The sequence below is a fragment of the Schistocerca americana genome, chromosome 1 (genome assembly GCF_021461395.2).
Source record: "Schistocerca americana isolate TAMUIC-IGC-003095 chromosome 1, iqSchAmer2.1, whole genome shotgun sequence".
Lineage (NCBI taxonomy): Eukaryota > Metazoa > Arthropoda > Insecta > Orthoptera > Acrididae > Schistocerca > Schistocerca americana.
The window spans coordinates 239,952,085-239,962,141 of record NC_060119.1 but is presented as its reverse complement, the minus strand read 5'-3'; the positions used below and the strand labels follow the sequence as shown (position 1 = coordinate 239,962,141).

Here is a 10,057-nt window from a genome sequence, read left to right as displayed (position 1 = left end):
GTGATTTCTGAAGTTACACTTCGTAATGCCTTTTCTTCCTCTTGTAGTGTCCTAATCAATTCCTTAAGTGCAGCTTAAATTTAACATCAATAATAGTTATTAGCGGACCTGTAATTCAGACAGAAAGGAGGCTAAGACTTCTACGTTCTATCCGTTTTATTTCATTACAGAATGATCACTAACTTGAATGAAAGAAGCACAGCGTAGGAAACTGTATACGCCCAATTACGATAATAGACACAGGGGTTGCACAACGTCATCTTTTCAGGCGCGTCTCGGTTCCACATGCAGCATCACGATGGACATGTTCGTGTGTGGAGACACCGAGCAGAAACAAAGACGCCAGACAGCATTCGTCATCGCCACACTGGCCGAGCACCTTGCGTAATGGTATAGGGTGCCTTTGGGTATACATAATCACCCATAGTTTGCATAGCCGGTAATTTAGGTAGCAGGTACTACATTTCGAACACGTTGAGACCGGTGACTGTGACGTATCTTCTAGGTCTGCGTTACACCTTTCAACAAGATACCGCATAACGCGTGTTGGCCGTGCTGTCCTAACCTACCTCTGTAGAGAGGGTGTCCGACAGTTGCCCTGGTCAGCACTTTCTCCCAGTGAAAACATCTGGCCGTGGACTGGAGAGAGACTGGCACGCCAATACTACGCTCGATGAACTCACGATGTAGCTGAAGCAAAGTGTAATGAGTAACGATAACGGTCATGCTACCTCAGTTCGCCTCGATGCCTAGCCAGAGCAGAGCCATTGTTAATGCCGTAAGTGCAGCTCTTTGCAATACTTTTCGCACCATGTATTCCCCCAAATTACCTACAAATTTAATCATTTATTCGTGTTACTGTCACCGCTTCTCTTCATTGTGGTCTTGGATAAGATGATGACTAACATGGCAGATAAAACTGTAGAGGACAAGATGAAAGTAATGGTTTTCGTAGGTGACTCCATGATCTAGAGAAACAGGGATGAGGAAATTCGGAATAAATGGAAGCTTGGGAAGGAACTGTGGGACAGTATGGAACGAAATTCAGTGTCAAGCAATGTGAGATTCTGGTACAACTATAAACAAAGACAGACCAACTAGCGGTTAGGGATCAGTGAACAACTGAAGAAGGTGGGAAGTGCCATGTACTTGAGACGTGCGATAGTTGAAAGTGGAAGAAACGATAAAGAAATACGTGACCGTGGCTGACAGGCAAAAGCATTCCTGCGCAGTGTTAGGAGCCTGGTTTGGAATAAAGACGTCCACAAAAAAAAAGTAATGTATAGAAGTTACAACATTCCAATACTGACCTAAGCATCTGCAACATGGGTAATAAAGGAAAGAGACGTAAGCAGATTAGAGGCATGTGAAGTCATATACCACAGTAGTAGGACAGGAGTAATAGAGATAGGATCAGGAATGAAGAGAAGTGAAAGAGAAACCCTTGCAAAGAAGGATGGAAACATCAGACTAAAATGGTATGGGCAATGAAAGAGAATGGAGAACAAGAGGATTCCCAAGAAGATACGTGAAATGAAGATGCGAAGGAAACGACCAAGAGGAAGACCAAGGGATAGATGGCTGAAAGGTGTGGAGGAGTCTGTTTAAAAAAGAGGAAAGCACTGGCCCAGAGAAAGCTGGTGGGGAAACAGGACTAGATGGCGACGTTTATGTTCCAAACGGACCCTGCCCGGGGCTGTAAACTGCTCATGATGAGAATGATTCTTTTTACTATACTGTGTAGGCACAATGAGTAAAATTTTGTTGTTTATTTTATTTGCTGGCGTTGCAGTTTTAATGGGCAGCAGTGTAGCAGTCTGACAGCGACTCGGCATTTGAAACACACGCACACGTGTGCACCCGGAGAGGAATGTGTCCGTTTGCACGGAGCGGCTGGCAGCCGCGCTAAAAACGCGCGGCGCGGCCCGTCGGCTCGGCTGCTGTGAAGGACAGCGGATCAAGAGCAGCGCGGCCCGGCTTGTCACCATTGTGGCAGCCTTCTGACTGGGGATTAGCCCGGAACCCGGGCAAGGAACCGACGGCGCGCGAAGCCACTCTGGCAGGGGGACGCGCCCCGGGCTCGGGTTTCCTGGGGACACAGTCGTACACAGGGGCCGCCACCTGCCACATACCTGCAGGGACACTCCAGGCCGAGACGAGGGGACTCGCCGCAAATGGCGCAGAAGACACTGTGGAATATGTAGCAGTTGGAGGATCAGCAATATGATGAACTGTTGCTAAACAGCAGCAATCAGATGAATCCATTTATACAGCGAGAATCACCTAAAACTTGCACCGCAAATATTGCATAAATGGAAAGTGCTGTTGACATGCGTACTTCACGGATTACGTTAGTATACAATGGCTCTTATTGTTAGCCAATCATCAGACTGTTATAATACTTGTAGTTGTTGTTGTTATGGTAGCCAGCCTTGGTGGCCGAGCGGTTCTAGGCGTTACAATCTGGAGCCGCGCGACCGCTACGGTTGCAGGTTCGAATCCTGCCTCGGGCATGGATGTGCGTGATGTCCTTAGGTTAGTTAGGTTTCAGTCGTTCTAAGTCTAGGGAACTGACGACCTCAGATGTTAAATTCAATAGTGCTTAGAGCCATTTGAACCATTTGATGGGAACGAAACCTATTTCGATGGAGAATGCGTAGGACACTTGACTGATTCATGCCACTTCCTCGTGCGATTGCGCGGGATCAAACGTGCGGATCAGCTGCAACAGCATCAAGAACGTTAATTTCCTCTCTTCTATCGTCATTTACTACTGTTAAGTTGTGTAGGTGTTGCACTACCACTTTCACGGGACTGACTGAAGAGTTTGACAAATAACTCCCCAGATGGTTGACATCTATTGGGATATCTTGCCGTATACACCGTACAAGAACAAACTGCGTTCTTCCTACACTCTCCATACACCATGAGCTTGTAGGCTCTTTCTGCACTGCTAAACCCCACCATCCACTAACAACCGGCTGCTTGGGCTGTCACGCACCACCTGAATAGCAACCGACACTGCACTCAGGGAGCACCTAAGTACACTAAAGCAAACATGACAACATCGTATGTAGCAAAGACGCAGTTTGAATGGTAAAAACATTTATCGGTGTGGAAACTTTTCAAAATACGATATATCGTAAACGACTGGCAATAGACTCCAGCAACAAACACCACTGACTTTTTGTAATTTACCCTACTTTTACTTTGTTAATGTCAGCAGGCATTGTTCTATTTAAAAAGTATGTGTTTGCACAAAAAGTACAGTTTCTAAGTATGGGTCAAATGGCTCTGAGCACTATGAGACTTAACATCTGAGGTCATAAGTCCCCTAGAACTTAGAACTTCTTAAACCTAACTAACCTAAGGACATCACACACACCCATACCCGAGGCAGGACTCGAACCTGCGACCGTAACGAGCCATGACTGACAACCCAGTCCGTGAAAACCGCACATCAATAGCACTTTCCACTTCCGCAATATTTGCAGTGTAACTTTAGGTGATTCGCCCTGTATATCCAGAGGTGGCTGAAGAATTAAGGTCGTCTTTATGTTGTGGCATACTTCCGTCCAACATCGCTTTACATTGCACAATAAACTAAAACTACACTTAAGGGCGAAAATTCATAGACTTCAAGAAGGGCACCTCAACGGTCTGTGGCAAGGTGTGCTTCTACTAGCAATATCTTTTGCCCCTCTGCATCTACTTCTGCATGACTACTCCGCAATTCCCACTTAAGTGTCTGGCAGAAGATTAATCGAAATATCTTCACGCTATTTCCCTAGTGTTCCACTCTCGAACAGCACGCGGGAAAAGCGAACACTTAATTGTTTTTCGCTTTCATTACGATGACCATTACTACCTCTGTAGGTTGGCGTCGGTAAATACTTTTGTTTTCGAAGGAGAAAGTTGCGGATTACAATTTCGTGAAAAGATCTCGTCACAACGAAAAAGCCTTTATTTTAATGATTGCGCCCCGTCTCGCGTATACTCATGACTCGCGTATATCTATAACTTGGTCTTCTGTATTTCGCGATAATACAAAACGAGCTGCCATCTTGGACTTTTTCCATGTTCTTCGTCAGTCTTGTCCAGTACGGATCCCATAGTCTACCGTGCAACAATAATCCAGCAAAGAACGGACAAGGTTAGTGTAGGTAGCCTTTTTAATAGATTTGTCGCATCTTCTAAACGTTCTGACCATAAAATGCAGTCATTGGTTCGCTTTTCCCACAACATCAACTGTGTGATGTTTCCAATGCAAGTTGTCATAATTGCAATCCGTAGATATTTACGAAGTGCAATCCGTAAGCATCTAGTTCCATTGACAGCCTTTAAAATTGTTTTATTTATTGTTTATCCGAATATTAACGGTTTCCTTTAGTAGTCGTGTGGATCACCTCACATTTTTCATTACTTAGTCAGTTGACACTTTTCACACCATACAGATATCATGTCCAAATCGTTTCACGATTGGTTTTGATCGTGTGACTTTACGAGACGGCAGATAACAGCATCATCCGCAAACACTCTATGAGGACTCTTCATATTGTTTTCTAAATCATGGAACACCAGTGGGCCTACAATACTTCCTTGGAGAAAACCATATATCAGTTCTGTTTTACTTCATGACTTCCCGCCAGTTACTAGGAACAGTGACCTGACAGAAAAACACGAATCCAATCACAGAACTGAGAGGGAACTCCGTAAGCACGCAACGTGATTAGAAGACGCTTGTGAGGAACGGTGTCAAAAGCCTTCTGGAAATCTAAAAATATGGAACCAATTTGAGATCTCTTGTCGATAGCGCTCATTGCTTTGCGTGAATAGAGAGCTAGTTACGTTTCACAAGAACGATTTTTTCTAAATCCGTGCTATCTGCCAATAAATCGTTTCCTTCGAGATAATTCATATTGTTCGAGCACAATATATTTCCAAAATCCAACGGCAAGTAGACGTTCCTTTCGCAGATGTTGAATGGGAAGAAGCACGGTAAAGCTCTGCATGAGTTCTACTTTCTCTGATTTTCTCGCTGGGTTCATTTCATGAGACTTAAATGGGAAGAAGTAATACACCGCCCGACTCTTGTTCGGACGTACGCATCCTGAATTTCAATAGTAAAGTTCTCCGCGATGCACAACGCCTTTCTTGTAGTGTCTGGCCTCAGAATCAGTTCAGCATCGCCGGCCGCTGGTGGTCGAGCGGTTCTAGGCGCTTCAGTCTGCAACCGCGAGACCGCTACGGTCGCAGGTTCGAATCCTGCCTCGGGCATGGGTGTGTGTGATGTCCTTAGGTTAGTTAGTTTTCAGTAGTTCTAAGTTCTCGGGGACTGATGACCTGAGATGTTAAGTCCCATAGTGCTCAGAGCCATTTGAACCATTTTCGAAGTTCAGCATCTCCGTAACGCTCTCGCACTTACTAAATGATCCCGTGACGAAAGGCTTTTGGTGGATCTTGTCTATACCTTTTAGACGACATAGCAATTTTTCTCGAAATTAATAGACGCGTAGCGAGTTATATTAGTGGGAGGAAGTGATAAGGTTCACGGCTGTTGGGTGTCTGTCATAACACGTCGTGGTTCCCAGTTCGGAGGAAGGGAAGGAAATACAGCTGTTCTTAGCACCACGCCTTGAAAACCACTCCGGCGTTCTAAGCAATCTTAGGACTGTTGACTGCTTTACTTATGTCTGCGTTTGGATCACGCTGCGAAGTTGTGATTAGGAGGAGAATGGGATGCGCCGCGGGAGACGCAAGTACGTCGCCGAGAAGGGCGGCCCGGTCACAGGTAGCGGCGGCAGGCACTCTGGGAGCATCTGCTGGCTGCCGGCGGCCGATGACAAAGCAGCCGCTGAAAGGGTGCGTGTCCCGCCGGCGATAAAAACTCACCCGCGGCACAGGTAGCGCCGACAAACAGAGCCGAGCGCGCGACCGCCACTGCACAACACGGCGCAGCGCGGCTCTGAGCCAGTCGCTCGCCGGCACGCCTCGGCTCCACACTGCGTTACGTGCGTACACGCATCACTGACTCCGCAACTGTTTACATTCCAAATGATTTTATTATTATTGACGGATCGTTATTAGTCACACGATAGCTTAGTTGGCGCGAGAGCTTTACAGAGATGCTCAGTGCCAGACGCTACAAGAGTGGTACGCTACTGAAATTTCGAAAGCTTACTTTCCGGAAAGAGTCGGACAACATATTACTTCCTTTCACATACCTCTTCCGAAATGACCATGGCAAAAAAATTCGAGAAATTAGAGCTTATACAGAGATTACCGACAACAATCCTTCCGACGTGCCTTTCGCTAGTGGAACAGGCTAGAGGGATCAGCATAAGTACCCTTTCCCATAGTTTCATGTCGCGTGCGGAGTACTGATTACATGTACACGTTTGGGTCCTACCCAGCCATGTGATGTTAACAATGGGCATTTTACGAGGCTTTTCTTTCTTTTTCTTAAGCTTTTCTTCGTGCCTTGCTGTAGCTCTTTCAGAATTGGCTCTTGGAAAGTTCGTCAGATGTCACGATATTCTCTCTGCTTAAAATTGGTATTGCAGCCCCATAAAGGAACTCTGGTTTGATGACAGTACTGTAGTGGCTCATTTTTGTGTTTTTTCAGATGCTTTTTTTTGTTATGGATGCCTTTTATAAGCCTGAAAACTGTTTCCGTTCTGCGACAACGAAATTCGTAACAAATTTGTTTCAGCCCAGTTTCCTGAACGGTTTCGCCTAAAAATTTGAACTAAGAAACTCTCAATTTTTTCGTATTAAATTTTTAGAATTTTGGGTGTCAGCTTCTTGCTAAACATATGTTTTATTTTTTCCAAATGATACTTGGAGTCGTGCCCTTTCCGCTGTTCCATTAAAATTCCTGTTTTATTTTGTGATGTTTGAATGCCATGACATAGAATCAACAGGTCGTCTGCAACAGCTAAGCAACCTCTCCTTATATTGGTTCTTCTAATTTGATTGCTTCGTCAAGTTTGGCGTTTGATTTTAAGTTCCGCCACTCTAGGATTACATTCTATAGTAAGACACAGTTAAAAAGTAATGGCGAGAGTCCCTCACCTTGTCTCCTTCCTATTCAATTTCAAAATGTTCCGAATGTCTCCTTCGAATTTTACCTTAGATTTTGTAACATTTAGTGTTTCGACGGATAACTGCAGTAGTTTGAGGTGCAGAACTTGTACTTTCAAAATTTGGAACAGAGGGTTACGGTCCACCGAGTAATCAGCTTTTTTAAAATCTATGACGGTACGAACTGCTTTCTTTTATAAATTTTTTGATGCATGAGAGCTGGCTTCAGAATTAAAATATGCTTTCGGAAAGATCTCTATTGTCTGAAACCTGCTTTATATTCGCCAGTTTTGGATTCATGTTGTTGTGCTCGGTCCAGCAGATACTGAGAAGAATTTTGTATGGAAGCGCAGGAAGGAAAATCACTCTATAACTGTTAAAATTCTTTATTTCTCACTTATTATGTAGTGGATGTTTCAATGCACATATCCAGTCACTCGGAACGATTTTAGTATATCAGACTCCTTCCACAGTCCTTCCTTGTACGGACACTGATCTACCTAACGCAATTGAAGTGCACAGTTACGGCGGTTATGGTAGTTATAACGAATGCTACAAAGCACTCCCAGACAGCAAAAGATTCACATAAAAAAAAGTGTCAAGGTTCACAGGCTTAAATTCGCGTCGTGTACAGGATAATCTAATGTTTGATACTTTGCCAATCGTCAGTGCCCAGTTATCGTATTTTAGTTCACGCTTTTGAAAGCTTGAGGGGAGGGAGGGGGGACAGGAAAGAGAGAAAGAGAGATAGAGAGAGAGAGAGAGAGAGACGCGGGGGGTGTCGGATGAAGGAAGGAAGGGAGAGAGAGAGAGAGAGAGATCACACACTGCCAGATAAAATGTTGAAACATCCAGAAGGAAAGATCGGATATCAATGTAACTTCATACATGAACACACATCCGGTGGATATATAAACGATTGGAGCTACAGTTATCTGTGTAAAGTAGAACGGCCACCAGAGTGCTTCAGAAATGGTCATGTTTATGGTTATCGCCACGTCAGGTGGGGTATGTACAGAGCATGAAAAGCGTCTGATATTGAGTGTTTACTGTGAAGGACAGAGAGATGCTGCGCACACGTGTAAGACAGCGTTATCAGCACCTGCCAGAATTTGAAAGGAGCCCCCTTGTGGCTCTGCATGTCATCGTCTGATCAAATTGTGTAATATCCAGATTTTTACGCCATTCGGATATGACAATGGCACAATGATAGACTGCATGGGAACGTGACGTCAGGCTTATTCGTAATCAGGGTTTCGGTCGGCCATGTCTGACCGCCACAAGGAAGGATCACGTATTGTGCGCCAAGCATATCGTGGCCACAACACATCTGGCATCCGACAACAAGTTATGTATTGAAACTTCCTGGCAGATTAAAACTGTGTGCCCGACCGAGACTCGAACTCGGGACCTTTGCCTTTCGGGGGCAAGTGCTCTACCAACTGAGCTACCGAAGCACGAACTCTCCTGCGAACCTTGTAGAACCTGTAAAGTTTGGAAGGTAGGAGACGAGGTACTGGCAGAAGTAAAGCTGTGAGTACCGGGCGTGAGTCGTGCTTCGGTAGCTCAGTTGGTAGAGCACTTGCCCGCGAAAGGCAAAGGTCCCGAGTTCGAGTCTCGGTCGGGCGCACAGTTTTAATCTGCCAGGAAGTTTCATATCAGCGCACACCCCGCTGCAGAGTGAAAATCTCATTCTGGAAACATCCCCCAGGCTGTGGCTAAGCCATGTCTCCGCAACATCCTTTCTTTCAGGAGTGCTAGTTCTGCAAGGTTCGCAGGAGAGCTTCTGTAAAGTTTGGAAGGTAGGAAACGAGGTACTGGCAGAAGTAAAGCTGTGAGTACCGGGCGTGAGTCGTGCTTCGGTAGCTCAGTTGGTAGAGCACTTGCCCGCGAAAGGCAAAGGTCCCGAGTTCGAGTCTCGGTCGGGCACACAGTTTTAATCTGCCAGGAAGTTTCATATCAGCGCACACTCCGCTGCAGAGTGAAAATCTCATTCTGGACGTTATGTATTCATTGCAACATTCTGTGTCAGCCTGTATCATTGACTGCGTTTGAAGTGGTGCCGTTATCATAAAGCATGGATTGCTAATGAATAATGTCGCCTTGTGTGCAGTGACAAATCAGGATTCTGCACTACAGCCGCGACCCGGGAAGAGGCCACATTTTCCAATGTTTTGGAGAGCCACAGCTGTGTTACTCCAGGCATTAGGCTGTGGGGAACTATAAGGTATAACTTCTAGTCATGGTTGTTAGGGAATAAGAGAACTCTGCGTCACAACAGTACATCTCGGACGTTCTGCGTCGTGTGTTTGCCTCGCATGCGACTGTAACATGCTGCAATCTTTCAAAAGGACAATGTTCATCCAAACATGACACGTATTTCTATGAACAGTCTGCGTGATGCTGAGGTACTGACGTGGCCGGCAAGATCTCCATACCTGTCCAGATAGAATATACTTGAGTCGATCTCGGATATCAGCTTCGTCGCGTGGCAATATCCGGGATATCAGGGATGAGTTACAACAGTTGTAGACCAGCTTGCCTCAGGATAGGATACAAAACCCTTCCCAACAGCATCAGTTCGTACATCCAGGGTGGACGGCGTGCAACGTCATACTGATAACTGTACATGTACTGCCAAGTTCTTTGTAAATATCAGCAAATTTTGTAAACACTGAAATAATATCACAAACCATGAAGTTTCATTTCGTTTCCTTCTGGGCACTTTCTCAGAAACTGTTGGCAGACATGTAATAGTGACAATCAAGGGAGAATTCAAGCAATACCTGGGGATCTGTGAGCTTGAAAGGCGAAAGTACCCTTTGTATATACTTGTCAACAAACCAATTCTCAGTGCTCCGTATTTATTAGAAAACTGCTATTTCGTGAACTGGAATCAGATATTCTTCTTAGCGCATCTGGTTTAGCTACATCACTCAGGATAGATACTGTACGGATGACTCGCTAGCCGGCC

General features: G+C 45.2%; 2 non-coding genes across 2 annotated transcripts; one reads left to right on the top strand and one right to left on the bottom strand.

Annotated features, from left to right (window-relative positions):
- Positions 1–8,466: 8,466 nt before the first annotated feature.
- On the bottom strand, positions 8,467–8,541 carry Trnas-cga. The gene has a single exon. It is a non-coding gene; the product is annotated as a tRNA-Ser (tRNA).
- A 97-nt stretch (positions 8,542–8,638) lies between these two features.
- On the top strand, positions 8,639–8,713 carry Trnas-cga. The gene has a single exon. It is a non-coding gene; the product is annotated as a tRNA-Ser (tRNA).
- Positions 8,714–10,057: the final 1,344 nt, after the last annotated feature.